Source organism: Anomaloglossus baeobatrachus, chromosome 4, assembly GCF_048569485.1.
Source record: "Anomaloglossus baeobatrachus isolate aAnoBae1 chromosome 4, aAnoBae1.hap1, whole genome shotgun sequence".
Taxonomy (NCBI): domain Eukaryota; kingdom Metazoa; phylum Chordata; class Amphibia; order Anura; family Aromobatidae; genus Anomaloglossus; species Anomaloglossus baeobatrachus.
In genome coordinates this window covers 645,012,252-645,037,657 of record NC_134356.1, presented here as the reverse complement: position 1 = coordinate 645,037,657, position 25,406 = coordinate 645,012,252, and the positions used below count along the sequence as shown (strand labels likewise).

The 25,406-nt window shown below is 45.9% G+C and overlaps 53 non-coding genes across 53 annotated transcripts; all 53 read left to right on the top strand.

Moving 5' to 3' along the window:
• Positions 1–238: 238 nt before the first annotated feature.
• Positions 239–379, top strand: LOC142304988 (U4 spliceosomal RNA). Its single transcript, XR_012753629.1, has one exon. It is a non-coding gene; the product is annotated as a U4 spliceosomal RNA (small nuclear RNA).
• Positions 380–663: 284 nt separating this feature from the next.
• On the top strand, positions 664–804 carry LOC142304597 (U4 spliceosomal RNA). Its single transcript, XR_012753252.1, has one exon. It is a non-coding gene; the product is annotated as a U4 spliceosomal RNA (small nuclear RNA).
• Positions 805–1,088: 284 nt separating this feature from the next.
• LOC142304512 (U4 spliceosomal RNA) lies at positions 1,089–1,229 on the top strand. The gene has a single exon (XR_012753171.1). It is a non-coding gene; the product is annotated as a U4 spliceosomal RNA (small nuclear RNA).
• A 284-nt stretch (positions 1,230–1,513) lies between these two features.
• On the top strand, positions 1,514–1,654 carry LOC142304511 (U4 spliceosomal RNA). Its single transcript, XR_012753170.1, has one exon. It is a non-coding gene; the product is annotated as a U4 spliceosomal RNA (small nuclear RNA).
• Positions 1,655–1,938: 284 nt separating this feature from the next.
• On the top strand, positions 1,939–2,079 carry LOC142304510 (U4 spliceosomal RNA). The gene has a single exon (XR_012753169.1). It is a non-coding gene; the product is annotated as a U4 spliceosomal RNA (small nuclear RNA).
• Positions 2,080–2,365: 286 nt separating this feature from the next.
• LOC142304987 (U4 spliceosomal RNA) lies at positions 2,366–2,506 on the top strand. Its single transcript, XR_012753628.1, has one exon. It is a non-coding gene; the product is annotated as a U4 spliceosomal RNA (small nuclear RNA).
• A 284-nt stretch (positions 2,507–2,790) lies between these two features.
• Positions 2,791–2,931, top strand: LOC142304509 (U4 spliceosomal RNA). Its single transcript, XR_012753168.1, has one exon. It is a non-coding gene; the product is annotated as a U4 spliceosomal RNA (small nuclear RNA).
• A 284-nt stretch (positions 2,932–3,215) lies between these two features.
• LOC142304507 (U4 spliceosomal RNA) lies at positions 3,216–3,356 on the top strand. The gene has a single exon (XR_012753166.1). It is a non-coding gene; the product is annotated as a U4 spliceosomal RNA (small nuclear RNA).
• Positions 3,357–3,640: 284 nt separating this feature from the next.
• Positions 3,641–3,781, top strand: LOC142304986 (U4 spliceosomal RNA). The gene has a single exon (XR_012753627.1). It is a non-coding gene; the product is annotated as a U4 spliceosomal RNA (small nuclear RNA).
• A 284-nt stretch (positions 3,782–4,065) lies between these two features.
• On the top strand, positions 4,066–4,206 carry LOC142304506 (U4 spliceosomal RNA). Its single transcript, XR_012753165.1, has one exon. It is a non-coding gene; the product is annotated as a U4 spliceosomal RNA (small nuclear RNA).
• Positions 4,207–4,490: 284 nt separating this feature from the next.
• LOC142304985 (U4 spliceosomal RNA) lies at positions 4,491–4,631 on the top strand. Its single transcript, XR_012753626.1, has one exon. It is a non-coding gene; the product is annotated as a U4 spliceosomal RNA (small nuclear RNA).
• Positions 4,632–4,915: 284 nt separating this feature from the next.
• LOC142304581 (U4 spliceosomal RNA) lies at positions 4,916–5,056 on the top strand. Its single transcript, XR_012753236.1, has one exon. It is a non-coding gene; the product is annotated as a U4 spliceosomal RNA (small nuclear RNA).
• Positions 5,057–5,340: 284 nt separating this feature from the next.
• LOC142304803 (U4 spliceosomal RNA) lies at positions 5,341–5,481 on the top strand. The gene has a single exon (XR_012753450.1). It is a non-coding gene; the product is annotated as a U4 spliceosomal RNA (small nuclear RNA).
• A 284-nt stretch (positions 5,482–5,765) lies between these two features.
• Positions 5,766–5,906, top strand: LOC142304673 (U4 spliceosomal RNA). Its single transcript, XR_012753327.1, has one exon. It is a non-coding gene; the product is annotated as a U4 spliceosomal RNA (small nuclear RNA).
• A 284-nt stretch (positions 5,907–6,190) lies between these two features.
• LOC142304686 (U4 spliceosomal RNA) lies at positions 6,191–6,331 on the top strand. Its single transcript, XR_012753339.1, has one exon. It is a non-coding gene; the product is annotated as a U4 spliceosomal RNA (small nuclear RNA).
• Positions 6,332–6,615: 284 nt separating this feature from the next.
• Positions 6,616–6,756, top strand: LOC142304984 (U4 spliceosomal RNA). The gene has a single exon (XR_012753625.1). It is a non-coding gene; the product is annotated as a U4 spliceosomal RNA (small nuclear RNA).
• A 284-nt stretch (positions 6,757–7,040) lies between these two features.
• LOC142304983 (U4 spliceosomal RNA) lies at positions 7,041–7,181 on the top strand. Its single transcript, XR_012753624.1, has one exon. It is a non-coding gene; the product is annotated as a U4 spliceosomal RNA (small nuclear RNA).
• A 284-nt stretch (positions 7,182–7,465) lies between these two features.
• LOC142304982 (U4 spliceosomal RNA) lies at positions 7,466–7,606 on the top strand. Its single transcript, XR_012753623.1, has one exon. It is a non-coding gene; the product is annotated as a U4 spliceosomal RNA (small nuclear RNA).
• Positions 7,607–8,215: 609 nt separating this feature from the next.
• LOC142304847 (U4 spliceosomal RNA) lies at positions 8,216–8,356 on the top strand. Its single transcript, XR_012753495.1, has one exon. It is a non-coding gene; the product is annotated as a U4 spliceosomal RNA (small nuclear RNA).
• Positions 8,357–8,640: 284 nt separating this feature from the next.
• LOC142304436 (U4 spliceosomal RNA) lies at positions 8,641–8,781 on the top strand. Its single transcript, XR_012753098.1, has one exon. It is a non-coding gene; the product is annotated as a U4 spliceosomal RNA (small nuclear RNA).
• Positions 8,782–9,065: 284 nt separating this feature from the next.
• Positions 9,066–9,206, top strand: LOC142304435 (U4 spliceosomal RNA). The gene has a single exon (XR_012753097.1). It is a non-coding gene; the product is annotated as a U4 spliceosomal RNA (small nuclear RNA).
• Positions 9,207–9,490: 284 nt separating this feature from the next.
• LOC142304605 (U4 spliceosomal RNA) lies at positions 9,491–9,631 on the top strand. Its single transcript, XR_012753260.1, has one exon. It is a non-coding gene; the product is annotated as a U4 spliceosomal RNA (small nuclear RNA).
• A 284-nt stretch (positions 9,632–9,915) lies between these two features.
• LOC142305265 (U4 spliceosomal RNA) lies at positions 9,916–10,056 on the top strand. The gene has a single exon (XR_012753889.1). It is a non-coding gene; the product is annotated as a U4 spliceosomal RNA (small nuclear RNA).
• Positions 10,057–10,340: 284 nt separating this feature from the next.
• On the top strand, positions 10,341–10,481 carry LOC142304760 (U4 spliceosomal RNA). Its single transcript, XR_012753409.1, has one exon. It is a non-coding gene; the product is annotated as a U4 spliceosomal RNA (small nuclear RNA).
• A 609-nt stretch (positions 10,482–11,090) lies between these two features.
• LOC142304846 (U4 spliceosomal RNA) lies at positions 11,091–11,231 on the top strand. Its single transcript, XR_012753494.1, has one exon. It is a non-coding gene; the product is annotated as a U4 spliceosomal RNA (small nuclear RNA).
• Positions 11,232–11,840: 609 nt separating this feature from the next.
• On the top strand, positions 11,841–11,981 carry LOC142304434 (U4 spliceosomal RNA). The gene has a single exon (XR_012753096.1). It is a non-coding gene; the product is annotated as a U4 spliceosomal RNA (small nuclear RNA).
• Positions 11,982–12,265: 284 nt separating this feature from the next.
• On the top strand, positions 12,266–12,406 carry LOC142304604 (U4 spliceosomal RNA). Its single transcript, XR_012753259.1, has one exon. It is a non-coding gene; the product is annotated as a U4 spliceosomal RNA (small nuclear RNA).
• A 284-nt stretch (positions 12,407–12,690) lies between these two features.
• Positions 12,691–12,831, top strand: LOC142304981 (U4 spliceosomal RNA). The gene has a single exon (XR_012753622.1). It is a non-coding gene; the product is annotated as a U4 spliceosomal RNA (small nuclear RNA).
• Positions 12,832–13,115: 284 nt separating this feature from the next.
• Positions 13,116–13,256, top strand: LOC142304980 (U4 spliceosomal RNA). Its single transcript, XR_012753621.1, has one exon. It is a non-coding gene; the product is annotated as a U4 spliceosomal RNA (small nuclear RNA).
• A 609-nt stretch (positions 13,257–13,865) lies between these two features.
• Positions 13,866–14,006, top strand: LOC142304845 (U4 spliceosomal RNA). Its single transcript, XR_012753493.1, has one exon. It is a non-coding gene; the product is annotated as a U4 spliceosomal RNA (small nuclear RNA).
• Positions 14,007–14,615: 609 nt separating this feature from the next.
• On the top strand, positions 14,616–14,756 carry LOC142304843 (U4 spliceosomal RNA). The gene has a single exon (XR_012753492.1). It is a non-coding gene; the product is annotated as a U4 spliceosomal RNA (small nuclear RNA).
• Positions 14,757–15,040: 284 nt separating this feature from the next.
• LOC142304979 (U4 spliceosomal RNA) lies at positions 15,041–15,181 on the top strand. The gene has a single exon (XR_012753620.1). It is a non-coding gene; the product is annotated as a U4 spliceosomal RNA (small nuclear RNA).
• Positions 15,182–15,465: 284 nt separating this feature from the next.
• Positions 15,466–15,606, top strand: LOC142304594 (U4 spliceosomal RNA). Its single transcript, XR_012753249.1, has one exon. It is a non-coding gene; the product is annotated as a U4 spliceosomal RNA (small nuclear RNA).
• A 284-nt stretch (positions 15,607–15,890) lies between these two features.
• On the top strand, positions 15,891–16,031 carry LOC142304642 (U4 spliceosomal RNA). The gene has a single exon (XR_012753297.1). It is a non-coding gene; the product is annotated as a U4 spliceosomal RNA (small nuclear RNA).
• Positions 16,032–16,316: 285 nt separating this feature from the next.
• Positions 16,317–16,457, top strand: LOC142304773 (U4 spliceosomal RNA). The gene has a single exon (XR_012753421.1). It is a non-coding gene; the product is annotated as a U4 spliceosomal RNA (small nuclear RNA).
• Positions 16,458–16,741: 284 nt separating this feature from the next.
• On the top strand, positions 16,742–16,882 carry LOC142305324 (U4 spliceosomal RNA). The gene has a single exon (XR_012753946.1). It is a non-coding gene; the product is annotated as a U4 spliceosomal RNA (small nuclear RNA).
• A 284-nt stretch (positions 16,883–17,166) lies between these two features.
• Positions 17,167–17,307, top strand: LOC142304496 (U4 spliceosomal RNA). The gene has a single exon (XR_012753155.1). It is a non-coding gene; the product is annotated as a U4 spliceosomal RNA (small nuclear RNA).
• A 284-nt stretch (positions 17,308–17,591) lies between these two features.
• Positions 17,592–17,732, top strand: LOC142304978 (U4 spliceosomal RNA). The gene has a single exon (XR_012753619.1). It is a non-coding gene; the product is annotated as a U4 spliceosomal RNA (small nuclear RNA).
• Positions 17,733–18,016: 284 nt separating this feature from the next.
• On the top strand, positions 18,017–18,157 carry LOC142304761 (U4 spliceosomal RNA). Its single transcript, XR_012753410.1, has one exon. It is a non-coding gene; the product is annotated as a U4 spliceosomal RNA (small nuclear RNA).
• Positions 18,158–18,441: 284 nt separating this feature from the next.
• On the top strand, positions 18,442–18,582 carry LOC142304749 (U4 spliceosomal RNA). The gene has a single exon (XR_012753399.1). It is a non-coding gene; the product is annotated as a U4 spliceosomal RNA (small nuclear RNA).
• Positions 18,583–18,866: 284 nt separating this feature from the next.
• Positions 18,867–19,007, top strand: LOC142304977 (U4 spliceosomal RNA). Its single transcript, XR_012753618.1, has one exon. It is a non-coding gene; the product is annotated as a U4 spliceosomal RNA (small nuclear RNA).
• A 609-nt stretch (positions 19,008–19,616) lies between these two features.
• On the top strand, positions 19,617–19,757 carry LOC142304842 (U4 spliceosomal RNA). The gene has a single exon (XR_012753491.1). It is a non-coding gene; the product is annotated as a U4 spliceosomal RNA (small nuclear RNA).
• A 609-nt stretch (positions 19,758–20,366) lies between these two features.
• Positions 20,367–20,507, top strand: LOC142304841 (U4 spliceosomal RNA). The gene has a single exon (XR_012753490.1). It is a non-coding gene; the product is annotated as a U4 spliceosomal RNA (small nuclear RNA).
• Positions 20,508–20,791: 284 nt separating this feature from the next.
• LOC142304976 (U4 spliceosomal RNA) lies at positions 20,792–20,932 on the top strand. Its single transcript, XR_012753617.1, has one exon. It is a non-coding gene; the product is annotated as a U4 spliceosomal RNA (small nuclear RNA).
• A 284-nt stretch (positions 20,933–21,216) lies between these two features.
• LOC142304975 (U4 spliceosomal RNA) lies at positions 21,217–21,357 on the top strand. Its single transcript, XR_012753616.1, has one exon. It is a non-coding gene; the product is annotated as a U4 spliceosomal RNA (small nuclear RNA).
• Positions 21,358–21,641: 284 nt separating this feature from the next.
• LOC142305320 (U4 spliceosomal RNA) lies at positions 21,642–21,782 on the top strand. The gene has a single exon (XR_012753942.1). It is a non-coding gene; the product is annotated as a U4 spliceosomal RNA (small nuclear RNA).
• A 284-nt stretch (positions 21,783–22,066) lies between these two features.
• LOC142304452 (U4 spliceosomal RNA) lies at positions 22,067–22,207 on the top strand. Its single transcript, XR_012753113.1, has one exon. It is a non-coding gene; the product is annotated as a U4 spliceosomal RNA (small nuclear RNA).
• A 284-nt stretch (positions 22,208–22,491) lies between these two features.
• Positions 22,492–22,632, top strand: LOC142304737 (U4 spliceosomal RNA). Its single transcript, XR_012753388.1, has one exon. It is a non-coding gene; the product is annotated as a U4 spliceosomal RNA (small nuclear RNA).
• A 284-nt stretch (positions 22,633–22,916) lies between these two features.
• Positions 22,917–23,057, top strand: LOC142304974 (U4 spliceosomal RNA). The gene has a single exon (XR_012753615.1). It is a non-coding gene; the product is annotated as a U4 spliceosomal RNA (small nuclear RNA).
• Positions 23,058–23,341: 284 nt separating this feature from the next.
• Positions 23,342–23,482, top strand: LOC142304726 (U4 spliceosomal RNA). Its single transcript, XR_012753377.1, has one exon. It is a non-coding gene; the product is annotated as a U4 spliceosomal RNA (small nuclear RNA).
• A 284-nt stretch (positions 23,483–23,766) lies between these two features.
• Positions 23,767–23,907, top strand: LOC142304715 (U4 spliceosomal RNA). Its single transcript, XR_012753366.1, has one exon. It is a non-coding gene; the product is annotated as a U4 spliceosomal RNA (small nuclear RNA).
• Positions 23,908–24,191: 284 nt separating this feature from the next.
• Positions 24,192–24,332, top strand: LOC142304973 (U4 spliceosomal RNA). The gene has a single exon (XR_012753614.1). It is a non-coding gene; the product is annotated as a U4 spliceosomal RNA (small nuclear RNA).
• A 609-nt stretch (positions 24,333–24,941) lies between these two features.
• Positions 24,942–25,082, top strand: LOC142304854 (U4 spliceosomal RNA). Its single transcript, XR_012753502.1, has one exon. It is a non-coding gene; the product is annotated as a U4 spliceosomal RNA (small nuclear RNA).
• The last annotated feature ends 324 nt before the right edge of the window (positions 25,083–25,406 follow it).

Sequence of the window (25,406 nt, the reverse complement as noted above, 5' to 3'; positions counted from 1 at the left end):
GTGGAAAATAACTCTTGCTTCCCTCAACAGTCTAATGGTCGTTTACACCTGGATCAGAAAGAGAGAGAGTTGGCCTGCAGGTAATCCTTGAAAAGTACCTCTTCCGGGAATCTTCCGACTGTCTTCTCCTAGGGACCCTTGCAGCGGCGGAAGAAAGGAAGTGGGCATTTGGAACTCTCCATAACATAAACGAGCTCTTCCTGGAAAGCGGGGATTTCTTGGTGACCTGAACTCCTTTAACTTTGCGCAGTGGCAGTATCGTAGCCCATGAGGTTTAACCGAGGCGTGATTATTGCTAATTGAAAACTTTTCCCAATACCCCGCCATGATGACTTGAAATACAGTCAGCATTGGCAATTTTTGTTGGTCTCTCAGGAGGCTTAATTCATGGTATGCAAATGACAGAAAATTAGCTCCTCCCAGTGGTGGAAAATAACTCTTGCTTCCCTCAACAGTCTAATGGTCGTTTACACCTGGATCAGAAAGAGAGAGAGTTGGCCTGCAGGTAATCCTTGAAAAGTACCTCTTCCGGGAATCTTCCGACTGTCTTCTCCTAGGGACCCTTGCAGCGGCGGAAGAAAGGAAGTGGGCATTTGGAACTCTCCATAACATAAACGAGCTCTTCCTGGAAAGCGGGGATTTCTTGGTGACCTGAACTCCTTTAACTTTGCGCAGTGGCAGTATCGTAGCCCATGAGGTTTAACCAAGGCGTGATTATTGCTAATTGAAAACTTTTCCCAATATCCCGCCATGATGACTTGAAATACAGTCAGCATTGGCAATTTTTGTTGGTCTCTCAGGAGGCTTAATTCATGGTATGCAAATGACAGAAAATTAGCTCCTCCCAGTGGTGGAAAATAACTCTTGCTTCCCTCAACAGTCTAATGGTCGTTTACACCTGGATCAGAAAGAGAGAGAGTTGGCCTGCAGGTAATCCTTGAAAAGTACCTCTTCCGGGAATCTTCCGACTGTCTTCTCCTAGGGACCCTTGCAGCGGCGGAAGAAAGGAAGTGGGCATTTGGAACTCTCCATAACATAAACGAGCTCTTCCTGGAAAGCGGGGATTTCTTGGTGACCTGAACTCCTTTAACTTTGCGCAGTGGCAGTATCGTAGCCCATGAGGTTTAACTGAGGCGTGATTATTGCTAATTGAAAACTTTTCCCAATACCCCGCCATGATGACTTGAAATACAGTCAGCATTGGCAATTTTTGTTGGTCTCTCAGGAGGCTTAATTCATGGTATGCAAATGACAGAAAATTAGCTCCTCCCAGTGGTGGAAAATAACTCTTGCTTCCCTCAACAGTCTAATGGTCGTTTACACCTGGATCAGAAAGAGAGAGAGTTGGCCTGCAGGTAATCCTTGAAAAGTACCTCTTCCGGGAATCTTCCGACTGTCTTCTCCTAGGGACCCTTGCAGCGGCGGAAGAAAGGAAGTGGGCATTTGGAACTCTCCATAACATAAACGAGCTCTTCCTGGAAAGCAGGGATTTCTTGGTGACCTGAACTCCTTTAACTTTGCGCAGTGGCAGTATCGTAGCCCATGAGGTTTAACTGAGGCGTGATTATTGCTAATTGAAAACTTTTCCCAATACCCCGCCATGATGACTTGAAATACAGTCAGCATTGGCAATTTTTGTTGGTCTCTCAGGAGGCTTAATTCATGGTATGCAAATGACAGAAAATTAGCTCCTCCCAGTGGTGGAAAATAACTCTTGCTTCCCTCAACAGTCTAATGGTCGTTTACACCTGGATCAGAAAGAGAGAGAGTTGGCCTGCAGGTAATCCTTGAAAAGTACCTCTTCCGGGAATCTTCCGACTGTCTTCTCCTAAGGACCCTTGCAGCGGCGGAAGAAAGGAAGTGGGCATTTGGAACTCTCCATAACATAAACGAGCTCTTCCTGGAAAGCGGGGATTTCTTGGTGACCTGAACTCCTTTAACTTTGCGCAGTGGCAGTATCGTAGCCCATGAGGTTTAACTGAGGCGTGATTATTGCTAATTGAAAACTTTTCCCAATACCCCGCCATGATGACTTGAAATACAGTCAGCATTGGCAATTTTTGTTGGTCTCTCAGGAGGCTTAATTCATGGTATGCAAATGACAGAAAATTAGCTCCTCCCAGTGGTGGAAAATAACTCTTGCTTCCCTCAACAGTCTAATGGTCGTTTACACCTGGATCAGAAAGAGAGAGAGAGTTGGCCTGCAGGTAATCCTTGAAAAGTACCTCTTCCGGGAATCTTCCGACTGTCTTCTCCTAGGGACCCTTGCAGCGGCGGAAGAAAGGAAGTGGGCATTTGGAACTCTCCATAACATAAACGAGCTCTTCCTGGAAAGCGGGGATTTCTTGGTGACCTGAACTCCTTTAACTTTGCGCAGTGGCAGTATCGTAGCCCATGAGGTTTAACCGAGGCGTGATTATTGCTAATTGAAAACTTTTCCCAATACCCCGCCATGATGACTTGAAATACAGTCAGCATTGGCAATTTTTGTTGGTCTCTCAGGAGGCTTAATTCATGGTATGCAAATGACAGAAAATTAGCTCCTCCCAGTGGTGGAAAATAACTCTTGCTTCCCTCAACAGTCTAATGGTCGTTTACACCTGGATCAGAAAGAGAGAGAGTTGGCCTGCAGGTAATCCTTGAAAAGTACCTCTTCCGGGAATCTTCCGACTGTCTTCTCCTAGGGACCCTTGCAGCGGCGGAAGAAAGGAAGTGGGCATTTGGAACTCTCCATAACATAAACGAGCTCTTCCTGGAAAGCGGGGATTTCTTGGTGACCTGAACTCCTTTAACTTTGCGCAGTGGCAGTATCGTAGCCCATGAGGTTTAACTGAGGCGTGATTATTGCTAATTGAAAACTTTTCCCAATACCCCGCCATGATGACTTGAAATACAGTCAGCATTGGCAATTTTTGTTGGTCTCTCAGGAGGCTTAATTCATGGTATGCAAATGACAGAAAATTAGCTCTTCCCAGTGGTGGAAAATAACTCTTGCTTCCCTCAACAGTCTAATGGTCGTTTACACCTGGATCAGAAAGAGAGAGAGTTGGCCTGCAGGTAATCTTTGAAAAGTTCCTCTTCCGGGAATCTTCCGACTGTCTTCTCCTAGGGACCCTTGCAGCGGCGGAAGAAAGGAAGTGGGCATTTGGAACTCTCCATAACATAAACGAGCTCTTCCTGGAAAGCGGGGATTTCTTGGTGACCTGAACTCCTTTAACTTTGCGCAGTGGCAGTATCGTAGCCCATGAGGTTTAACTGAGGCGTGATTATTGCTAATTGAAAACTTTTCCCAATACCCCGCCATGATGACTTGAAATACAGTCAGCATTGGCAATTTTTGTTGGTCTCTCAGGAGGCTTAATTCATGGTATGCAAATGACAGAAAATTAGCTCCTCCCAGTGGTGGAAAATAACTCTTGCTTCCCTCAACAGTCTAATGGTCGTTTACACCTGGATCAGAAAGAGAGAGAGTTGGCCTGCAGGTAATCCTTGAAAAGCACCTCTTCCGGGAATCTTCCGACTGTCTTCTCCTAGGGACCCTTGCAGCGGCGGAAGAAAGGAAGTGGGCATTTGGAACTCTCCATAACATAAACGAGCTCTTCCTGGAAAGCGGGGATTTCTTGGTGACCTGAACTCCTTTAACTTTGCGCAGTGGCAGTATCGTAGCCCATGAGGTTTAACCGAGGCGTGATTATTGCTAATTGAAAACTTTTCCCAATACCCCGCCATGATGACTTGAAATACAGTCAGCATTGGCAATTTTTGTTGGTCTCTCAGGAGGCTTAATTCATGGTATGCAAATGACAGAAAATTAGCTCCTCCCAGTGGTGGAAAATAACTCTTGCTTCCCTCAACAGTCTAATGGTCGTTTACACCTGGATCAGAAAGAGAGAGAGTTGGCCTGCAGGTAATCCTTGAAAAGTACCTCTTCCGGGAATCTTCCGACTGTCTTCTCCTAGGGACCCTTGCAGCGGCGGAAGAAAGGAAGTGGGCATTTGGAACTCTCCATAACATAAACGAGCTCTTCCTGGAAAGCGGGGATTTCTTGGTGACCTGAACTCCTTTAACTTTGCGCAGTGGCAGTATCGTAGCCCATGAGGTTTAACTGAGGCGTGATTATTGCTAATTGAAAACTTTTCCCAATACCCCGCCATGATGACTTGAAATACAGTCAGCATTGGCAATTTTTGTTGGTCTCTCAGGAGGCTTAATTCATGGTATGCAAATGACAGAAAATTAGCTCCTCCCAGTGGTGGAAAATAACTCTTGCTTCCCTCAACAGTCTAATGGTCGTTTACACCTGGATCAGAAAGAGAGAGAGTTGGCCTGCAGGTAATCCTTGAAAAGTACCTCTTTCGGGAATCTTCCGACTGTCTTCTCCTAGGGACCCTTGCAGCGGCGGAAGAAAGGAAGTGGGCATTTGGAACTCTCCATAACATAAACGAGCTCTTCCTGGAAAGCGGGGATTTCTTGGTGACCTGAACTCCTTTAACTTTGCGCAGTGGCAGTATCGTAGCCCATGAGGTTTAACCGAGGCGTGATTATTGCTAATTGAAAACTTTTCCCAATACCCCGCCATGATGACTTGAAATACAGTCAGCATTGGCAATTTTTGTTGGTCTCTCAGGAGGCTTAATTCATGGTATGCAAATGACAGAAAATTAGCTCCTCCCAGTGGTGGAAAATAACTCTTGCTTCCCTCAACAGTCTAATGGTCGTTTACACCTGGATCAGAAAGAGAGAGAGTTGGCCTGCAGGTAATCTTTGAAAAGTACCTCTTCCGGGAATCTTCCGACTGTCTTCTCCTAGGGACCCTTGCAGCGGCGGAAGAAAGGAAGTGGGCATTTGGAACTCTCCATAACATAAACGAGCTCTTCCTGGAAAGCGGGGATTTCTTGGTTACCTGAACTCCTTTAACTTTGCGCAGTGGCAGTATCGTAGCCCATGAGGTTTAACCGAGGCGTGATTATTGCTAATTGAAAACTTTTCCCAATACCCCACCATGATGACTTGAAATACAGTCAGCATTGGCAATTTTTGTTGGTCTCTCAGGAGGCTTAATTCATGGTATGCAAATGACAGAAAATTAGCTCCTCCCAGTGGTGGAAAATAACTCTTGCTTCCCTCAACAGTCTAATGGTCATTTACACCTGGATCAGAAAGAGAGAGAGTTGGCCTGCAGGTAATCCTTGAAAAGTACCTCTTCCGGGAATCTTCCGACTGTCTTCTCCTAGGGACCCTTGCAGCGGCGGAAGAAAGGAAGTGGGCATTTGGAACTCTCCATAACATAAACGAGCTCTTCCTGGAAAGCGGGGATTTCTTGGTGACCTGAACTCCTTTAACTTTGCGCAGTGGCAGTTTCGTAACCCATGAGGTTTAACCGAGGCATGATTATTGCTAATTGAAAACTTTTCCCAATACCCCGCCATGATGACTTGAAATACAGTCAGCATTGGCAATTTTTGTTGGTCTCTCAGAAGGCTTAATTCATGGTATGCAAATGACAGAAAATTAGCTCCTCCCAGTGGTGGAAAATAACTCTTGCTTCCCTCAACAGTCTAATGGTCGTTTACACCTGGATCAGAAAGAGAGAGAGTTGGCCTGCAGGTAATCCTTGAAAAGTACCTCTTCCGGGAATCTTCCGACTGTCTTCTCCTAGGGACCCTTGCAGCGGCGGAAGAAAGGAAGTGGGCATTTGGAACTCTCCATAACATAAACGAGCTCTTCCTGGAAAGCGGGGATTTCTTGGTTACCTGAACTCCTTTAACTTTGCGCAGTGGAAGTATCGTAGCCCATGAGGTTTAACCGAGGCGTGATTATTGCTAATTGAAAACTTTTCCCAATACCCCACCATGATGACTTGAAATACAGTCAGCATTGGCAATTTTTGTTGGTCTCTCAGGAGGCTTAATTCATGGTATGCAAATGACAGAAAATTAGCTCCTCCCAGTGGTGGAAAATAACTCTTGCTTCCCTCAACAGTCTAATGGTCATTTACACCTGGATCAGAAAGAGAGAGAGTTGGCCTGCAGGTAATCCTTGAAAAGTACCTCTTTCGGGAATCTTCCGACTGTCTTCTCCTAGGGACCCTTGCAGCGGCGGAAGAAAGGAAGTGGGCATTTGGAACTCTCCATAACATAAACGAGCTCTTCCTGGAAAGCGGGGATTTCTTGGTGACCTGAACTCTTTTAACTTTGCGCAGTGGCAGTATCGTAACCCTTGAGGTTTAACCGAGGCATGATTATTGCTAATTGAAAACTTTTCCCAATACCCCGCCATGATGACTTGAAATACAGTCAGCATTGGCAATTTTTGTTGGTCTCTCAGGAGGCTTAATTCATGGTATGCAAATGACAGAAAATTAGCTCCTCCCAGTGGTGGAAAATAACTCTTGCTTCCCTCAACAGTCTAATGGTCGTTTACACCTGGATCAGAAAGAGAGAGAGTTGGCCTGCAGGTAATCCTTGAAAAGTACCTCTTCCGGGAATCTTCCGACTGTCTTCTCCTAGGGACCCTTGCAGCGGCGGAAGAAAGGAAGTGGGCATTTGGAACTCTCTATAACATAAACGAGCTCTTCCTGGAAAGCGGGGATTTCTTGGTGACCTGAACTCCTTTAACTTTGCGCAGTGGCAGTATCGTAGCCCATGAGGTTTAACCGAGGCGTGATTATTGCTAATTGAAAACTTTTCCCAATACCCCGCCATGATGACTTGAAATACAGTCAGCATTGGCAATTTTTGTTGGTCTCTCAGGAGGCTTAATTCATGGTATGCAAATGACAGAAAATTAGCTCCTCCCAGTGGTGGAAAATAACTCTTGCTTCCCTCAACAGTCTAATGGTCGTTTACACCTGGATCAGAAAGAGAGAGAGTTGGCCTGCAGGTAATCCTTGAAAAGTACCTCTTCCGGGAATCTTCCGACTGTCTTCTCCTAGGGACCCTTGCAGCGGCGGAAGAAAGGAAGTGGGCATTTGGAACTGTCCATAACATAAACGAGCTCTTCCTGGAAAGCGGGGATTTCTTGGTGACCTGAACTCCTTTAACTTTGCGCAGTGGCAGTATCGTAGCCCATGAGGTTTAACCGAGGCGTGATTATTGCTAATTGAAAACTTTTCCCAATACCCCGCCATGATGACTTGAAATACAGTCAGCATTGGCAATTTTTGTTGGTCTCTCAGGAGGCTTAATTCATGGTATGCAAATGACAGAAAATTAGCTCCTCCCAGTGGTGGAAAATAACTCTTGCTTCCCTCAACAGTCTAATGGTCGTTTACACCTGGATCAGAAAGAGAGAGAGTTGGCCTGCAGGTAATCCTTGAAAAGTACCTCTTCCGGGAATCTTCCGACTGTCTTCTCCTAGGGACCCTTGCAGCGGCGGAAGAAAGGAAGTGGGCATTTGGAACTCTCCATAACATAAACGAGCTCTTCCTGGAAAGCGGGGATTTCTTGGTGACCTGAACTCCTTTAACTTTGCGCAGTGGCAGTATCGTAGCCCATGAGGTTTAACCGAGGCGTGATTATTGCTAATTGAAAACTTTTCCCAATACCCCGCCATGATGACTTGAAATACAGTCAGCATTGGCAATTTTTGTTGGTCTCTCAGGAGGCTTAATTCATGGTATGCAAATGACAGAAACTTAGCTCCTCCCAGTGGTGGAAAATAACTCTTGCTTTTCTCAACAGTCTAATGGTCGTTTACACCTAGATCAGAAAGAGAGAGAGTTGGCCTGCAGGTAATCCTTGAAAAGTACCTCTTCCGGGAATCTGCCGACTGTCTTCTCCTAGGGACCCTTGCAGCGGCGGAAGAAAGGAAGTGGGCATTTGGAACTCTCCATAACATAAACGAGCTCTTCCTGGAAAGTGGGGATTTCTTGGTGACCTGAACTCCTTTAACTTTGCGCAGTGGCAGTATCGTAGCCCATGAGGTGGAGGCTTAATTCATGGTATGCAAATGACAGAAAATTAGCTCCTCCCAGTGGTGGAAAATAACTCTTGCTTCCCTCAACAGTCTAATGGTCGTGTACACCTGGATCAGAAAGAGAGAGAGTTGGCCTACAGGTAATCCTTGAAAAGTACCTCTTCCGGGAATCTTCCGACTGTCTTCTCCTAGGGACCCTTGCAGCGGCGGAAGAAAGGAAGTGGGCATTTGGAACTCTCCATAACATAAACGAGCTCTTCCTGGAAAGCGGGGATTTCTTGGTGACCTGAACTCCTTTAACTTTGCGCAGTGGCAGTATCGTAGCCCATGAGGTTTAAACGAGGCGTGATTATTGCTAATTGAAAACTTTTCCCAATACCCCGCCATAATGACTTGAAATACAGTCAGCATTGGCAATTTTTGTTGGTCTCACAGGATGCTTAATTCATGGTATGCAAATGACAGAAAATTAGCTCCTCCCAGTGGTGGAAAATAACTCTTGCTTCCCTCAACAGTCTAATGGTCGTTTACACCTGGATCAGAAAGAGAGAGAGTAGGCCTGCAGGTAATCCTTGAAAAGTACCTCTTCCGGGAATCTTCCGACTGTCTTCTCCTAGGGACCCTTGCAGCGGCGGAAGAAAGTAAGTGGGCATTTGGAACTCTCCATAACATAAACGAGCTCTTCCTGGAAAGCGGGGATTTCTTGGTGACCTGAACTCCTTTAACTTTGCGCAGTGGCAGTATCGTAGCCCATGAGGTTTAACCGAGGCGTGATTATTGCTAATTGAAAACTTTTCCCAATACCCCGCCATGATGATTTGAAATACAGTCAGCATTGGCAATTTTTGTTGGTCTCTCAGGAGGCTTAATTCATGGTATGCAAATGACAGAAAATTAGCTCCTCCCAGTGGTGGAAAATAACTCTTGCTTCCCTCAACAGTCTAATGGTCGTTTACACCTGGATCAGAAAGAGAGAGAGTAGGCCTGCAGGTAATCCTTGAAAAGTACCTCTTCCGGGAATCTTCCGACTGTCTTCTCCTAGGGACCCTTGCAGCGGCGGAAGAAAGTAAGTGGGCATTTGGAACTCTCCATAACATAAACGAGCTCTTCCTGGAAAGCGGGGATTTCTTGGTGACCTGAACTCCTTTAACTTTGCGCAGTGGCAGTATCGTAGCCCATGAGGTTTAACCGAGGCGTGATTATTGCTAATTGAAAACTTTTCCCAATACCCCGCCATGATGATTTGAAATACAGTCAGCATTGGCAATTTTTGTTGGTCTCTCAGGAGGCTTAATTCATGGTATGCAAATGACAGAAAATTAGCTCCTCCCAGTGGTGGAAAATAACTCTTGCTTTCCTCAACAGTCTAATGGTCGTTTACACCTGGATCAGAAAGAGAGAGAGTTGGCCTGCAGGTAATCCTTGAAAAGTACCTCTTCCGGGAATCTTCCGACTGTCTTCTCCTAGGGACCCTTGCAGCAGCGGAAGAAAGGAAGTGGGCATTTGGAACTCTCCATAACATAAACGAGCTCTTCCTGGAAAGCGGGGATTTCTTGGTGACCTGAACTCCTTTAACTTTGTGCAGTGGCAGTATCGTAGCCCATGAGGTTTAACCGAGGCGTGATTATTGCTAACTGAAAACTTTTCCCAATACCCCGCCATGATGACTTGAAATACAGTCAGCATTGGCAATTTTTGTTGGTCTCTCAGGAGGCTTAATTCATGGTATGCAAATGACAGAAAATTAGCTCCTCCCAGTGGTGGAAAATAACTCTTGCTTCCCTCAACAGTCTAATGGTCGTTTACACCTGGATCAGAAAGAGAGAGAGTTGGCCTGCAGGTAATCCTTGAAAAGTACCTCTTCCGGGAATCTTCCGACTGTCTTCTCCTAGGGACCCTTACAGCGGCGGAAGAAAGGAAGTGGGCATTTGGAACTCTCCATAACATAAACGAGCTCTTCCTGGAAAGCGGGGATTTCTTGGTGACCTGAACTCCTTTAACTTTGCGCAGTGGCAGTATCGTAGCCCATGAGGTTTAACCGAGGCGTGATTATTGCTAATTGAAAACTTATCCCAATACCCCGCCATGATGACTTGAAATACAGTCAGCATTGGCAATTTTTGTTGGTCTCTCAGGAGGCTTAATTCATGGTATGCAAATGACAGAAAATTAGCTCCTCCCAGTGGTGGAAAATAACTTTTGCTTCCCTCAACAGTCTAATGGTCGTTTACACCTGGATCAGAAAGAGAGAAAGTTGGCCTGCAGGTAATCCTTGAAAAGTACCTCTTCCGGGAATATTCCGACTGTCTTCTCCTAGGGACCCTTGCAGCGGCGGAAGGAAGGAAGTGGGCATTTGGAACTCTCCATAACATAAACGAGCTCTTCCTGGAAAGCGGGGATTTCTTGGTGACCTGAACTCCTTTAACTTTGCGCAGTGGCAGTATCGTAGCCCATGAGGTTTAACCGAGGCGATATTATTGCTAATTGAAAACTTTTCCCAATACCCCGCCATGATGACTTGAAATACAGTCAGCATTGGCAATTTTTGTTGGTCTCTCAGGAGGCTTAATTCATGGTATGCAAATGACAGAAACTTAGCTCCTACCAGTGGTGGAAAATAACTCTTGCTTTCCTCAACAGTCTAATGGTCGTTTACACCTGGATCAGAAAGAGAGAGAGTTGGCCTGCAGGTAATCCTTGAAAAGTATCTCTTCCGGGAATCTGCCGACTGTCTTCTCCTAGGGACCCTTGCAGCGGCGGAAGAAAGGAAGTGGGCATTTGGAACTCTCCATAACATAAACGAGCTCTTCCTGGAAAGTGGGGATTTCTTGGTGACCTGAACTCCTTTAACTTTGCGCAGTGGCAGTATCGTAGCCCATGAGGTGAAGGCTTAATTCATGGTATGCACATGACAGAAAATTAGCTCCTCCCAGTGGTGGAAAATAACTCTTGCTTCCCTCAACAGTCTAATGGTCGTGTACACCTGGATCAGAAAAAGAGAGAGTTGGCCTACAGGTAATCCTTGAAAAGTACCTCTTCCGGGAATCTTCCGACTGTCTTCTCCTAGGGACCCTTGCAGCGGCGGAAGAAAGGAAGTGCGCATTTGGAACTCTCCATAACATAAACGAGCTCTTCCTGGAAAGCGGGGATTTCTTGGTGACCTGAACTCCTTTAACTTTGCGCAGTGGCAGTATCGTAGCCCATGAGGTTTAAACGAGGCGTGATTATTGCTAATTGAAAACTTTTCCCAATACCCCGCCATAATGACTTGAAATACAGTCAGCATTGGCAATTTTTGTTGGTCTCACAGGATGCTTAATTCATGGTATGCAAATGACAGAAAATTAGCTCCTCCCAGTGGTGGAAAATAACTCTTGCTTCCCTCAACAGTCTAATGGTCGTTTACACCTGGATCAGAAAGAGAGAGAGTAGGCCTGCAGGTAATCCTTGAAAAGTAGCTCTTCCGGGAATCTTCCGACTGTCTTCTCCTAGGGACCCTTGCAGCGGCGGAAGAAAGTAAGTGGGCATTTGGAACTCTCCATAACATAAACGAGCTCTTCCTGGAAAGCGGGGATTTCTTGGTGACCTGAACTCCTTTAACTTTGCGCAGTGGCAGTATCGTAGCCCATGAGGTGGAGGCTTAATTCATGGTATGCACATGACAGAAAATTAGCTCCTCCCAGTGGTGGAAAATAACTCTTGCTTCCCTCAACAGTCTAATGGTCGTGTACACCTGGATCAGAAAGAGAGAGAGTTGGCCTACAGGTAATCCTTGAAAAGTACCTCTTCCGGGAATCTTCCGACTGTCTTCTCCTAGGGACCCTTGCAGCGGCGGAAGAAAGGAAGTGGGCATTTGGAACTCTCCATAACATAAACGAGCTCTTCCTGGAAAGCGGGGATTTCTTGGTGACCTGAACTCCTTTAACTTTGCGCAGTGGCAGTATCGTAGCCCATGAGGTTTAACCGAGGCGTGATTATTGCTAATTGAAAACTTTTCCCAATACCCCGCCATGATGATTTGAAATACAGTCAGCATTGGCAATTTTTGTTGGTCTCTCAGGAGGCTTAATTCATGGTATGCAAATGACAGAAAATTAGCTCCTCCCAGTGGTGGAAAATAACTCTTGCTTCCCTCAACAGTCTAATGGTCGTTTACACCTGGATCAGAAAGAGAGAGAGTTGGCCTGCAGGTAATCCTTGAAAAGTACCTCTTCCGGGAATCTTCCGACTGTCTTCTCCTAGGGACCCTTGCAGCAGCGGAAGAAAGGAAGTGGGCATTTGGAACTCTCCATAACATAAACGAGCTCTTCCTGGAAAGCGGGGATTTCTTGGTGACCTGAACTCCTTTAACTTTGTGCAGTGGCAGTATCGTAGCCCATGAGGTTTAACCGAGGCGTGATTATTGCTAACTGAAAACTTTTCCCAATACCCCGCCATGATGACTTGAAATACAGTCAGCATTGGCAATTTTTGTTGGTCTCTCAGGAGGCTTAATTCATGGTATGCAAATGACAGAAAATTAGCTCCTCCCAGTGGTGGAAAATAACTCTTGCTTCCCTCAACAGTCTAATGGTCGTTTACACCTGGATCAGAAAGAGAGAGAGTTGGCCTGCAGGTAATCCTTGAAAAGTACCTCTTCCGGGAATCTTCCGACTGTCTTCTCCTAGGGACCCTTACAGCGGCGGAAGAAAAGAAGTGGGCATTTGGAACTCTCCATAACATAAACGAGCTCTTCCTGGAAAGCGGGGATTTCTTGGTGACCTGAACTCCTTTAACTTTGCGCAGTGGCAGTATCGTAGCCCATGAGGTTTAACCGAGGCGTGATTATTGCTAATTGAAAACTTTTCCCAATACCCCGCCATGATGACTTGAAATACAGTCAGCATTGGCAATTTTTGTTGGTCTCTCAGGAGGCTTAATTCATGGTATGCAAATGACAGAAAATTAGCTCTTCCCAGTGGTGGAAAATAACTTTTGCTTCCCTCAACAGTCTAATGGTCGTTTACACCTGGATCAGAAAGAGAGAAAGTTGGCCTGCAGGTAATCCTTGAAAAGTACCTCTTCCGGGAATCTTCCGACTGTCTTCTCCTAGGGACCCTTGCAGCGGCGGAAGGAAGGAAGTGGTCATTTGGAACTCTCCATAACATAAACGAGCTCTTCCTGGAAAGCGGGGATTTCTTGGTGACCTGAACTCCTTTAACTTTGCGCAGTGGCAGTATCGTAGCCCATGAGGTTTAACCGAGGCGTGATTATTGCTAATTGAAAACTTTTCCCAATACCCCGCCATGATGACTTGAAATACAGTCAGCATTGGCAATTTTTGTTGGTCTCTCAGGAGGCTTAATTCATGGTATGCAAATGACAGAAACTTAGCTCCTCCCAGTGGTGGAAAATAACTCTTGCTTTCCTCAACAGTCTAATGGTCGTTTACACCTGGATCAGAAAGAGAGAGAGTTGGCCTGCAGGTAATCCTTGAAAAGTATCTCTTCCGGGAATCTGCCGACTGTCTTCTCCTAGGGACCCTTGCAGCGGCGGAAGAAAGGAAGTGGGCATTTGGAACTCTCCATAACATAAACGAGCTCTTCCTGGAAAGTGGGGATTTCTTGGTGACCTGAACTCCTTTAACTTTGCGCAGTGGCAGTATCGTAGCCCATGAGGTGGAGGCTTAATTCATGGTATGCACATGACAGAAAATTAGCTCCTCCCAGTGGTGGAAAATAACTCTTGCTTCCCTCAACAGTCTAATGGTCGTGTACACCTGGATCAGAAAAACAGAGAGTTGGCCTACAGGTAATCCTTGAAAAGTACCTCTTCCGGGAATCTTCCGACTGTCTTCTCCTAGGGACCCTTGCAGCGGCGGAAGAAAGGAAGTGCGCATTTGGAACTCTCCATAACATAAACGAGCTCTTCCTGGAAAGCGGGGATTTCTTGGTGACCTGAACTCCTTTAACTTTGCGCAGTGGCAGTATCGTAGCCCATGAGGTTTAAACGAGGCGTGATTATTGCTAATTGAAAACTTTTCCCAATACCCCGCCATAATGACTTGAAATACAGTCAGCATTGGCAATTTTTGTTGGTCTCACAGGATGCTTAATTCATGGTATGCAAATGACAGAAAATTAGCTCCTCCCAGTGGTGGAAAATAACTCTTGCTTCCCTCAACAGTCTAATGGTCGTTTACACCTGGATCAGAAAGAGAGAGAGTAGGCCTGCAGGTAATCCTTGAAAAGTACCTCTTCCGGGAATCTTCCGACTGTCTTCTCCTAGGGACCCTTGCAGCGGCGGAAGAAAGTAAGTGGGCATTTGGAACTCTCCATAACATAAACGAGCTCTTCCTGGAAAGCGGGGATTTCTTGGTGACCTGAACTCCTTTAACTTTGCGCAGTGGCAGTATCGTAGCCCATGAGGTGGAGGCTTAATTCATGGTATGCACATGACAGAAAATTAGCTCCTCCCAGTGGTGGAAAATAACTCTTGCTTCCCTCAACAGTCTAATGGTCGTGTACACCTGGATCAGAAAGAGAGAGAGTTGGCCTACAGGTAATCCTTGAAAAGTACCTCTTCCGGGAATCTTCCGACTGTCTTCTCCTAGGGACCCTTGCAGCGGCGGAAGAAAGGAAGTGGGCATTTGGAACTCTCCATAACATAAACGAGCTCTTCCTGGAAAGCGGGGATTTCTTGGTGACCTGAACTCCTTTAACTTTGCGCAGTGGCAGTATCGTAGCCCATGAGGTTTAAACGAGGCGTGATTATTGCTAATTGAAAACTTTTCCCAATACCCCGCCATAATGACTTGAAATACAGTCAGCATTGGCAATTTTTGTTGGTCTCACAGGATGCTTAATTCATGGTATGCAAATGACAGAAAATTAGCTCCTCCCAGTGGTGGAAAATAACTCTTGCTTCCCTCAACAGTCTAATGGTCGTTTACACCTGGATCAGAAAGAGAGAGAGTAGGCCTGCAGGTAATCCTTGAAAAGTACCTCTTCCGGGAATCTTCCGACTGTCTTCTCCTAGGGACCCTTGCAGCGGCGGAAGAAAGTAAGTGGGCATTTGGAACTCTCCATAACATAAACGAGCTCTTCCTGGAAAGCGGGGATTTCTTGGTGACCTGAACTCCTTTAACTTTGCGCAGTGGCAGTATCGTAGCCCATGAGGTTTAACCGAGGCGTGATTATTGCTAATTGAAAACTTTTCCCAATACCCCGCCATGATGACTTGAAATACAGTCAGCATTGGCAATTTTTGTTGGTCTCTCAGGAGGCTTAATTCATGGTATGCAAATGACAGAAAATTAGCTCCTCCCAGTGGTGGAAAATAACTCTTGCTTCCCTCAACAGTCTAATGGTCGTTTACACCTGGATCAGAAAGAGAGAGAGTTGGCCTGCAGGTAATCCTTGAAAAGTACCTCTTCCGGGAATCTTCCGACTGTCTTCTCCTAGGGACCCTTACAGCAGCGGAAGAAAGGAAGTGGGCATTTGGAACTCTCCATAACATAAACGAGCTCTTCCTGGAAAGCGTGGATTTCTTGGTGACCTGAACGCCTTTAACTTTGCGCAGTGGCAGTATCGTAGCCCATGAGGTTTAACCAAGGCGTGATTATTGCTAATTGAAAACTTTTCCCAATACCCCGCCATGATGACTTGAAATACAGTCAGCATTGGCAATTTTTGTTGGTCTCTCAGGAGGCTTAATTCATGGTATGCAAATGACAGAAAATTAGCTCCTCCCAGTGGTGGAAAATAACTCTTGCTTCCCTCAACAGTCTAATGGTCGTTTACACCTGGATCAGAAAGACAGAGAGTTGGCCTGCAGGTAATCCTTGAAAAGTACCTCTTCCGGGAATCTTCCGACTGTCTTCTCCTAGGGACCCTTGCAGCGGCGGAAGAAAGGAAGTGGGCATTTGGAACTCTCCATAACATAAACGAGCTCTTCCTGGAAAGCGGGGATTTCTTGGTGACCTGAACTCCTTTAACTTTGCGCAGTGGCAGTATCGTAGCCCATGAGGTTTAACCGAGGCGTGATTATTGCTAATTGAGAACTTTTCCCAATACCCCGCCATGATGACTTGAAATACAGTCAGCATTGGCAATTTTTGTTGGTCTCTCAGGAGGCTTAATTCATGGTATGCAAATGACAGAAAATTAGCTCCTCCCAGTGGTAAAAAATAACTCTTGCTTTTTTCAACAGTCTAATGGTCGTTTTGCACCTGGAACAGAAAGAGAGAGAGTTGGCCTGCAGGTAATCCTTGAAAAGTACCTCTTCCGGGAATCTTCCGACTGTCTTCTCCTAGGGACCCTTGCAGCGGCGTAAGAAAGGAAGTGGGCATTTGGAACTCTCCATAACATAAACGAGCTCTTCCTGGAAAGCGGGGATTTCTTGGTGACCTGAACTCCTTTAACTTTGCGCAGTGGCAGTATCGTAGCCTATGAGGTTTAACCGAGGCGTGATTATTGCTAATTGAAAACTTTTCCCAATACCCCGCCATGATGACTTGAAATACAGTCAGCATTGGCAATTTTTGTTGGTCTCTCAGGAGGCTTAATTCATGGTATGCAAATGACAGAAAATTAGCTCCTCCCAGTGGTGGAAAATAACTCTTGCTTCCCTCAACAGTCTAATGGTCGTTTACACCTGGAACAGAAAGAGAGAGAGTTGGCCTGCAGGTAATCCTTGAAAAGTACCTCTTCCGGGAATCTTCCGACTGTCTTCTCCTAGGGACCCTTGCAGCGGCGTAAGAAAGGAAGTGGGCATTTGGAACTCTCCATAACATAAACGAGCTCTTCCTGGAAAGCGGGGATTTCTTGGTGACCTGAACTCCTTTAACTTTGCGCAGTGGCAGTATCGTAGCCTATGAGGTTTAACCGAGGCGTGATTATTGCTAATTGAAAACTTATCCCAATACCCCGCCATGATGACTTGAAATACAGTCAGCATTGGCAATTTTTGTTGGTCTTTCAGGAGGCTTAATTCATGGTATGCAAATGACAGAAAATTAGCTCCTCCCAGTGGTGGAAAATAACTCTTGCTTCCCTCAACAGTCTAATGGTCGTTTACACCTGGATCAGAAAGAGAGAGAGTTGGCCTGCAGGTAATCCTTGAAAAGTACCTCTTCCGGGAATCTTCCGACTGTCTTCTCCTAGGGACCCTTGCAGCGGCGGAAGAAAGGAAGTGGGCATTTGGAACTCTCCATAACATAAACGAGCTCTTCCTGGAAAGCGGGGATTTCTTGGTGACCTGAACTCCTTTAAATTTGCGCAGTGGCAGTATCGTAGCCTATGAGGTTTAACCGAGGCGTGATTATTGCTAATTGAAAACTTTTCCCAATACCCCGCCATGATGACTTGAAATACAGTCAGCATTGGCAATTTTTGTTGGTCTCTCAGGAGGCTTAATTCATGGTATGCAAATGACAGAAAATTAGCTCCTCCCAGTGGTGGAAAATAACTCTTGCTTCCCTCAACAGTCTAATGGTCGTTTACACCTGGATCAGAAAGAGAGAGAGTTGGCCTGCAGGTAATCCTTGAAAAGTACTTCTTCCGGGAATCTTCCGACTGTCTTCTCCTAGGGACCCTTGCAGCGGCGGAAGAAAGGAAGTGGGCATTTGGAACTCTCCATAACATAAACGAGCTCTTCCTGGAAAGCGGGGATTTCTTGGTGACCTGAACTCCTTTAACTTTGCGCAGTGGCAGTATCGTAGCCCATGAGGTTTAACCGAGGCGTGATTATTGCTAATTGAAAACTTTTCCCAATACCCCGCCATGATGACTTGAAATACAGTCAGCATTGGCAATTTTTGTTGGTCTCTCAGGAGGCTTAATTCATGGTATGCAAATGACAGAAAATTAGCTCCTCCCAGTGGTGGAAAATAACTCTTGCTTCCCTCAACAGTCTAATGGTCGTTTACACCTCGAACAGAAAGAGAGAGAGTTGGCCTGCAGGTAATCCTTGAAAAGTACCTCTTCCGGGAATCTTCCGACTGTCTTCTCCTAGGGACCCTTGCAGCGGCGTAAGAAAGGAAGGGGGCATTTGGAACTCTCCATAACATAAACGAGCTCTTCCTGGAAAGCGGGGATTTCTTGGTGACCTGAACTCCTTTAACTTTGCGCAGTGGCAGTATCGTAGCCTATGAGGTTTAACCGAGGCGTGATTATTGCTAATTGAAAACTTTTCCCAATACCCCGCCATGATGACTTGAAATACAGTCAGCATTGGCAATTTTTGTTGGTCTCTCAGGAGGCTTAATTCATGGTATGCAAATGACAGAAAATTAGCTCCTCCCAGTGGTGGAAAATAACTCTTGCTTCCCTTAACAGTCTAATGGTCGTTTACACCTGGATCAGAAAGAGAGAGAGTTGGCCTGCAGGTAATCCTTGAAAAGTACCTCTTCCGGGAATCTTCCGACTGTCTTCTCCTAGGGACCCTTGCAGCGGCGTAAGAAAGGAAGTGGGCATTTGGAACTCTCCATAACATAAACGAGCTCTTCCTGGAAAGCGGGGATTTCTTGGTGACCTGAACTCCTTTAACTTTGCGCAGTGGCAGTATCGTAGCCTATGAGGTTTAACCGAGGCGTGATTATTGCTAATTGAAAACTTTTCCCAATACCCCGCCATGATGACTTGAAATACAGTCAGCATTGGCAATTTTTGTTGGTCTCTCAGGAGGCTTAATTCATGGTATGCAAATGACAGAAAATTAGCTCCTCCCAGTGGTGGAAAATAACTTTTGCTTTCCTCAACAGTCTAATGGTCGTTTACACCTGGATCAGAAAGAGAGAAAGTTGGCCTGCAGGTAATCCTTGAAAAGTACCTCTTCCGGGAATCTTCCGACTGTCTTCTCCTAGGGACCCTTGCAGCGGCGGAAGGAAGGAAGTGGGCATTTGGAACTCTCCATAACATAAACGAGCTCTTCCTGGAAAGCGGGGATTTCTTGGTGACCTGAACTCCTTTAACTTTGCGCAGTGGCAGTATCGTAGCCCATGAGGTTTAACCGAGGCGTGATTATTGCTAATTGAAAACTTTTCCCAATACCCCGCCATGATGACTTGAAATACAGTCAGCATTGGCAATTTTTGTTGGTCTCTCAGGAGGCTTAATTCATGGTATGCAAATGACAGAAACTTAGCTCCTCCCAGTGGTGGAAAATAACTCTTGCTTTCCTCAACAGTCTAATGGTCGTTTACACCTGGATCAGAAAGAGAGAGAGTTGGCCTGCAGGTAATCCTTGAAAAGTATCTCTTCCGGGAATCTGCCGACTGTCTTCTCCTAGGGATCCTTGCAGCGGCGGAAGAAAGGAAGTGGGCATTTGGAACTCTCCATAACATAAACGAGCTCTTCCTGGAAAGTGGGGATTTCTTGGTGACCTGAACTCCTTTAACTTTGCGCAGTGGCAGTATCGTAGCCCATGAGGTGGAGGCTTAATTCATGGTATGCACATGACAGAAAATTAGCTCCTCCCAGTGGTGGAAAATAACTCTTGCTTCCCTCAACAGTCTAATGGTCGTGTACACCTGGATCAGAAAAAGAGAGAGTTGGCCTACAGGTAATCCTTGAAAAGTGCCTCTTCCGGGAATCTTCCGACTGTCTTCTCCTAGGGACCCTTGCAGCGGCGGAAGAAAGGAAGTGGGCATTTGGAACTCTCCATAACATAAACGAGCTCTTCCTGGAAAGCGGGGATTTCTTGGTGACCTGAACTCCTTTAACTTTGCGCAGTGGCAGTATCGTAGCCCATGAGGTTTAAACGAGGCGTGATTATTGCTAATTGAAAACTTTTCCCAATACCCCGCCATAATGACTTGAAATACAGTCAGCATTGGCAATTTTTGTTGGTCTCACAGGATGCTTAATTCATGGTATGCAAATGACAGAAAATTAGCTCCTCCCAGTGGTGGAAAATAACTCTTGCTTCCCTCAACAGTCTAATGGTCGTTTACACCTGGATCAGAAAGAGAGAGAGTAGGCCTGCAGGTAATCCTTGAAAAGTACCTCTTCCGGGAATCTTCCGACTGTCTTCTCCTAGGGACCCTTGCAGCGGCGGAAGAAAGTAAGTGGGCATTTGGAACTCTCCATAACATAAACGAGCTCTTCCTGGAAAGCGGGGATTTCTTGGTGACCTGAACTCCTTTAACTTTGCGCAGTGGCAGTATCGTAGCCCATGAGGTGGAGGCTTAATTCATGGTATGCACATGACAGAAAATTAGCTCCTCCCAGTGGTGGAAAATAACTCTTGCTTCCCTCAACAGTCTAATGGTCGTGTACACCTGGATCAGAAAGAGAGAGAGTTGGCCTACAGGTAATCCTTGAAAAGTACCTCTTCCGGGAATCTTCCGACTGTCTTCTCCTAGGGACCCTTGCAGCGGCGGAAGAAAGGAAGTGGGCATTTGGAACTCTCCATAACATAAACGAGCTCTTCCTGGAAAGCGGGGATTTCTTGGTGACCTGAACTCCTTTAACTTTGCGCAGTGGCAGTATCGTAGCCCATGAGGTTTAAACGAGGCGTGATTATTGCTAATTGAAAACTTTTCCCAATACCCCGCCATAATGACTTGAAATACAGTCAGCATTGGCAATTTTTGTTGGTCTCACAGGATGCTTAATTCATGGTATGCAAATGACAGAAAATTAGCTCCTCCCAGTGGTGGAAAATAACTCTTGCTTCCCTCAACAGTCTAATGGTCGTTTACACCTGGATCAGAAAGAGAGAGAGTAGGCCTGCAGGTAATCCTTGAAAAGTACCTCTTCCGGGAATCTTCCGACTGTCTTCTCCTAGGGACCCTTGCAGCGGCGGAAGAAAGTAAGTGGGCATTTGGAACTCTCCATAACATAAACGAGCTCTTCCTGGAAAGCGGGGATTTCTTGGTGACCTGAACTCCTTTAACTTTGCGCAGTGGCAGTATCGTAGCCCATGAGGTTTAACCGAGGCGTGATTATTGCTAATTGAAAACTTTTCCCAATACCCCGCCATGATGACTTGAAATACAGTCAGCATTGGCAATTTTTGTTGGTCTCTCAGGAGGCTTAATTCATGGTATGCAAATGACAGAAAATTAGCTCCTCCCAGTGGTGGAAAATAACTCTTGCTTCCCTCAACAGTCTAATGGTCGTTTACACCTGGATCAGAAAGAGAGAGAGTTGGCCTGCAGGTAATCCTTGAAAAGTACCTCTTCCGGGAATCTTCCGACTGTGTTCTCCTAGGGACCCTTACAGCAGCGGAAGAAAGGAAGTGGGCATTTGGAACTCTCCATAACATAAACGAGCTCTTCCTGGAAAGCGTGGATTTCTTGGTGACCTGAACGCCTTTAACTTTGCGCAGTGGCAGTATCGTAGCCCATGAGGTTTAACCGAGGCGTGATTATTGCTAATTGAAAACTTTTCCCAATACCCCGCCATGATGACTTGAAATACAGTCAGCATTGGCAATTTTTGTTGGTCTCTCAGGAGGCTTAATTCATGGTATGCAAATGACAGAAAATTAGCTCCTCCCAGTGGTGGAAAATAACTCTTGCTTCCCTCAACAGTCTAATGGTCGTTTACACCTGGATCAGAAAGACAGAGAGTTGGCCTGCAGGTAATCCTTGAAAAGTACCTCTTCCGGGAATCTTCCGACTGTCTTCTCCTAGGGACCCTTGCAGCGGCGGAAGAAAGGAAGTGGGCATTTGGAACTCTCCATAACATAAACAAGCTCTTCCTTGAAAGCGGGGATTTCTTGGTGACCTGAACTCCTTTAACTTTGCGCAGTGGCAGTATCGTAGCCCATGAGGTTTAACCGAGGCGTGATTATTGCTAATTGAAAACTTTTCCCAATACCCCGCCATGATGACTTGAAATACAGTCAGCATTGGCAATTTTTGTTGGTCTTTCAGGAGGCTTAATTCATGGTATGCAAATGACAGAAAATTAGCTCCTCCCAGTGGTGGAAAATAACTCTTGCTTCCCTCAACAGTCTAATGGTCGTTTACACCTGGATCAGAAAGAGAGAGAGTTGGCCTGCAGGTAATCCTTGAAAAGTACCTCTTCCGGGAATCTTCCGACTGTCTTCTCCTAGGGACCCTTGCAGCGACGGAAGAAAGGAAGTGGGCATTTGGAACTCTCCATAACATAAACGAGCTCTTCCTGGAAAGCGGGGATTTCTTGGTGACCTGAACTCCTTTAACTTTGCGCAGTGGCAGTATTGTAGCCCATGAGGTTTAACCGAGGCGTGATTATTGCTAATTGAAAACTTTTCCCAATACCCCGCCATGATGACTTGAAATACAGTCAGCATTGGCAATTTTTGTTGGTCTCTCAGGAGGCTTAATTCATGGTATGCAAATGACAGAAAATTAGCTCCTCCCAGTGGTGGAAAATAACTCTTGCTTCCCTCAACAGTCTAATGGTCGTTTACACCTCGAACAGAAAGAGAGAGAGTTGGCCTGCAGGTAATCCTTGAAAAGTACCTCTTCCGGGAATCTTCCGACTGTCTTCTCCTAGGGACCCTTGCAGCGGCGTAAGAAAGGAAGTGGGCATTTGGAACTCTCCATAACATAAACGAGCTCTTCCTGGAAAGCGGGGATTTCTTGGTGACCTGAACTCCTTTAACTTTGCGCAGTGGCAGTATCGTAGCCTATGAGGTTTAACCGAGGCGTGATTATTGCTAATTGAAAACTTTTCCCAATACCCCGCCATGATGACTTGAAATACAGTCAGCATTGGCAATTTTTGTTGGTCTCTCAGGAGGCTTAATTCATGGTATGCAAATGACAGAAAATTAGCTCCTCCCAGTGGTGGAAAATAACTCTTGCTTCCCTCAACAGTCTAATGGTCGTTTACACCTGGATCAGAAAGAGAGAGAGTTGGCCTGCAGGTAATCCTTGAAAAGTACTTCTTCCGGGAATCTTCCGACTGTCTTCTCCTAGGGACCCTTGCACCGGCGGAAGAAAGGAAGTGGGCATTTGGAACTCTCCATAACATAAACGAGCTCTTCCTGGAAAGCGGGGATTTCTTGGTGACCTGAACTCCTTTAACTTTGCGCAGTGGCAGTATCGTAGCCCATGAGGTTTAACCGAGGCGTGATTATTGCTAATTGAAAACTTTTCCCAATACCCCGCCATGATGACTTGAAATACAGTCAGCATTGGCAATTTTTGTTGGTCTCTCAGGAGGCTTAATTCATGGTATGCAAATGACAGAAAATTAGCTCCTCCCAGTGGTGGAAAATAACTCTTGCTTCCCTTAACAGTCTAATGGTCGTTTACACCTCGAACAGAAAGAGAGAGAGTTGGCCTGCAGGTAATCCTTGAAAAGTACCTCTTCCGGGAATCTTCCGACTGTCTTCTCCTAGGGACCCTTGCAGCGGCGTAAGAAAGGAAGTGGGCATTTGGAACTCTCCATAACATAAACGAGCTCTTCCTGGAAAGCGGGGATTTCTTGGTGACCTGAACTCCTTTAACTTTGCGCAGTGGCAGTATCGTAGCCTATGAGGTTTAACCGAGGCGTGATTATTGCTAATTGAAAACTTTTCCCAATACCCCGCCATGATGACTTGAAATACAGTCAGCATTGGCAATTTTTGTTGGTCTCTCAGGAGGCTTAATTCATGGTATGCAAATGACAGAAAATTAGCTCCTCCCAGTGGTGGAAAATAACTCTTGCTTCCCTTAACAGTCTAATGGTCGTTTACACCTGGATCAGAAAGAGAGAGAGTTGGCCTGCAGGTAATCCTTGAAAAGTACCTCTTCCGGGAATCTTCCGACTGTCTTCTCCTAGGGACCCTTGCAGCGGCGTAAGAAAGGAAGTGGGCATTTGGAACTCTCCATAACATAAACGAGCTCTTCCTGGAAAGCGGGGATTTCTTGGTGACCTGAACTCCTTTAACTTTGCGCAGTGGCAGTATCGTAGCCTATGAGGTTTAACCGAGGCGTGATTATTGCTAATTGAAAACTTTTCCCAATACCCCGCCATGATGACTTGAAATACAGTCAGCATTGGCAATTTTTGTTGGTCTCTCAGGAGGCTTAATTCATGGTATGCAAATGACAGAAAATTAGCTCCTCCCAGTGGTGGAAAATAACTTTTGCTTCCCTCAACAGTCTAATGGTCGTTTACACCTGGATCAGAAAGAGAGAAAGTTGGCCTGCAGGTAATCCTTGAAAAGTACCTCTTCCGGGAATCTTCCGACTGTCTTCTCCTAGGGACCCTTGCAGCGGCGGAAGGAAGGAAGTGGGCATTTGGAACTCTCCATAACATAAACGAGCTCTTCCTGGAAAGCGGGGATTTCTTGGTGACCTGAACTCCTTTAACTTTGCGCAGTGGCAGTATCGTAGCCCATGAGGTTTAACCGAGGCGTGATTATTGCTAATTGAAAACTTTTCCCAATACCCCGCCATGATGACTTGAAATACAGTCAGCATTGGCAATTTTTGTTGGTCTCTCAGGAGGCTTAATTCATGGTATGCAAATGACAGAAACTTAGCTCCTCCCAGTGGTGGAAAATAACTCTTGCTTTCCTCAACAGTCTAATGGTCGTTTACACCTGGATCAGAAAGAGAGAGAGTTGGCCTGCAGGTAATCCTTGAAAAGTATCTCTTCCGGGAATCTGCCGACTGTCTTCTCCTAGGGATCCTTGCAGCGGCGGAAGAAAGGAAGTGGGCATTTGGAACTCTCCATAACATAAACGAGCTCTTCCTGGAAAGTGGGGATTTCTTGGTGACCTGAACTCCTTTAACTTTGCGCAGTGGCAGTATCGTAGCCCATGAGGTGGAGGCTTAATTCATGGTATGCACATGACAGAAAATTAGCTCCTCCCAGTGGTGGAAAATAACTCTTGCTTCCCTCAACAGTCTAATGGTCGTGTACACTTGGATCAGAAAAAGAGAGAGTTGGCCTACAGGTAATCCTTGAAAAGTACCTCTTCCGGGAATCTTCCGACTGTCTTCTCCTAGGGACCCTTGCAGCGGCGGAAGAAAGGAAGTGGGCATTTGGAACTCTCCATAACATAAACGAGCTCTTCCTGGAAAGCGGGGATTTCTTGGTGACCTGAACTCCTTTAACTTTGCGCAGTGGCAGTATCGTAGCCCATGAGGTTTAAACGAGGCGTGATTATTGCTAATTGAAAACTTTTCCCAATACCCCACCATAATGACTTGAAATACAGTCAGCATTGGCAATTTTTGTTGGTCTCACAGGATGCTTAATTCATGGTATGCAAATGACAGAAAATTAGCTCCTCCCAGTGGTGGAAAATAACTCTTGCTTCCCTCAACAGTCTAATGGTCGTTTACACCTGGATCAGAAAGAGAGAGAGTAGGCCTGCAGGTAATCCTTGAAAAGTACCTCTTCCGGGAATCTTCCGACTGTCTTCTCCTAGGGACCCTTGCAGCGGCGGAAGAAAGTAAGTGGGCATTTGGAACTCTCCATAACATAAACGAGCTCTTCCTGGAAAGCGGGGATTTCTTGGTGACCTGAACTCCTTTAACTTTGCGCAGTGGCAGTATCGTAGCCCATGAGGTGGAG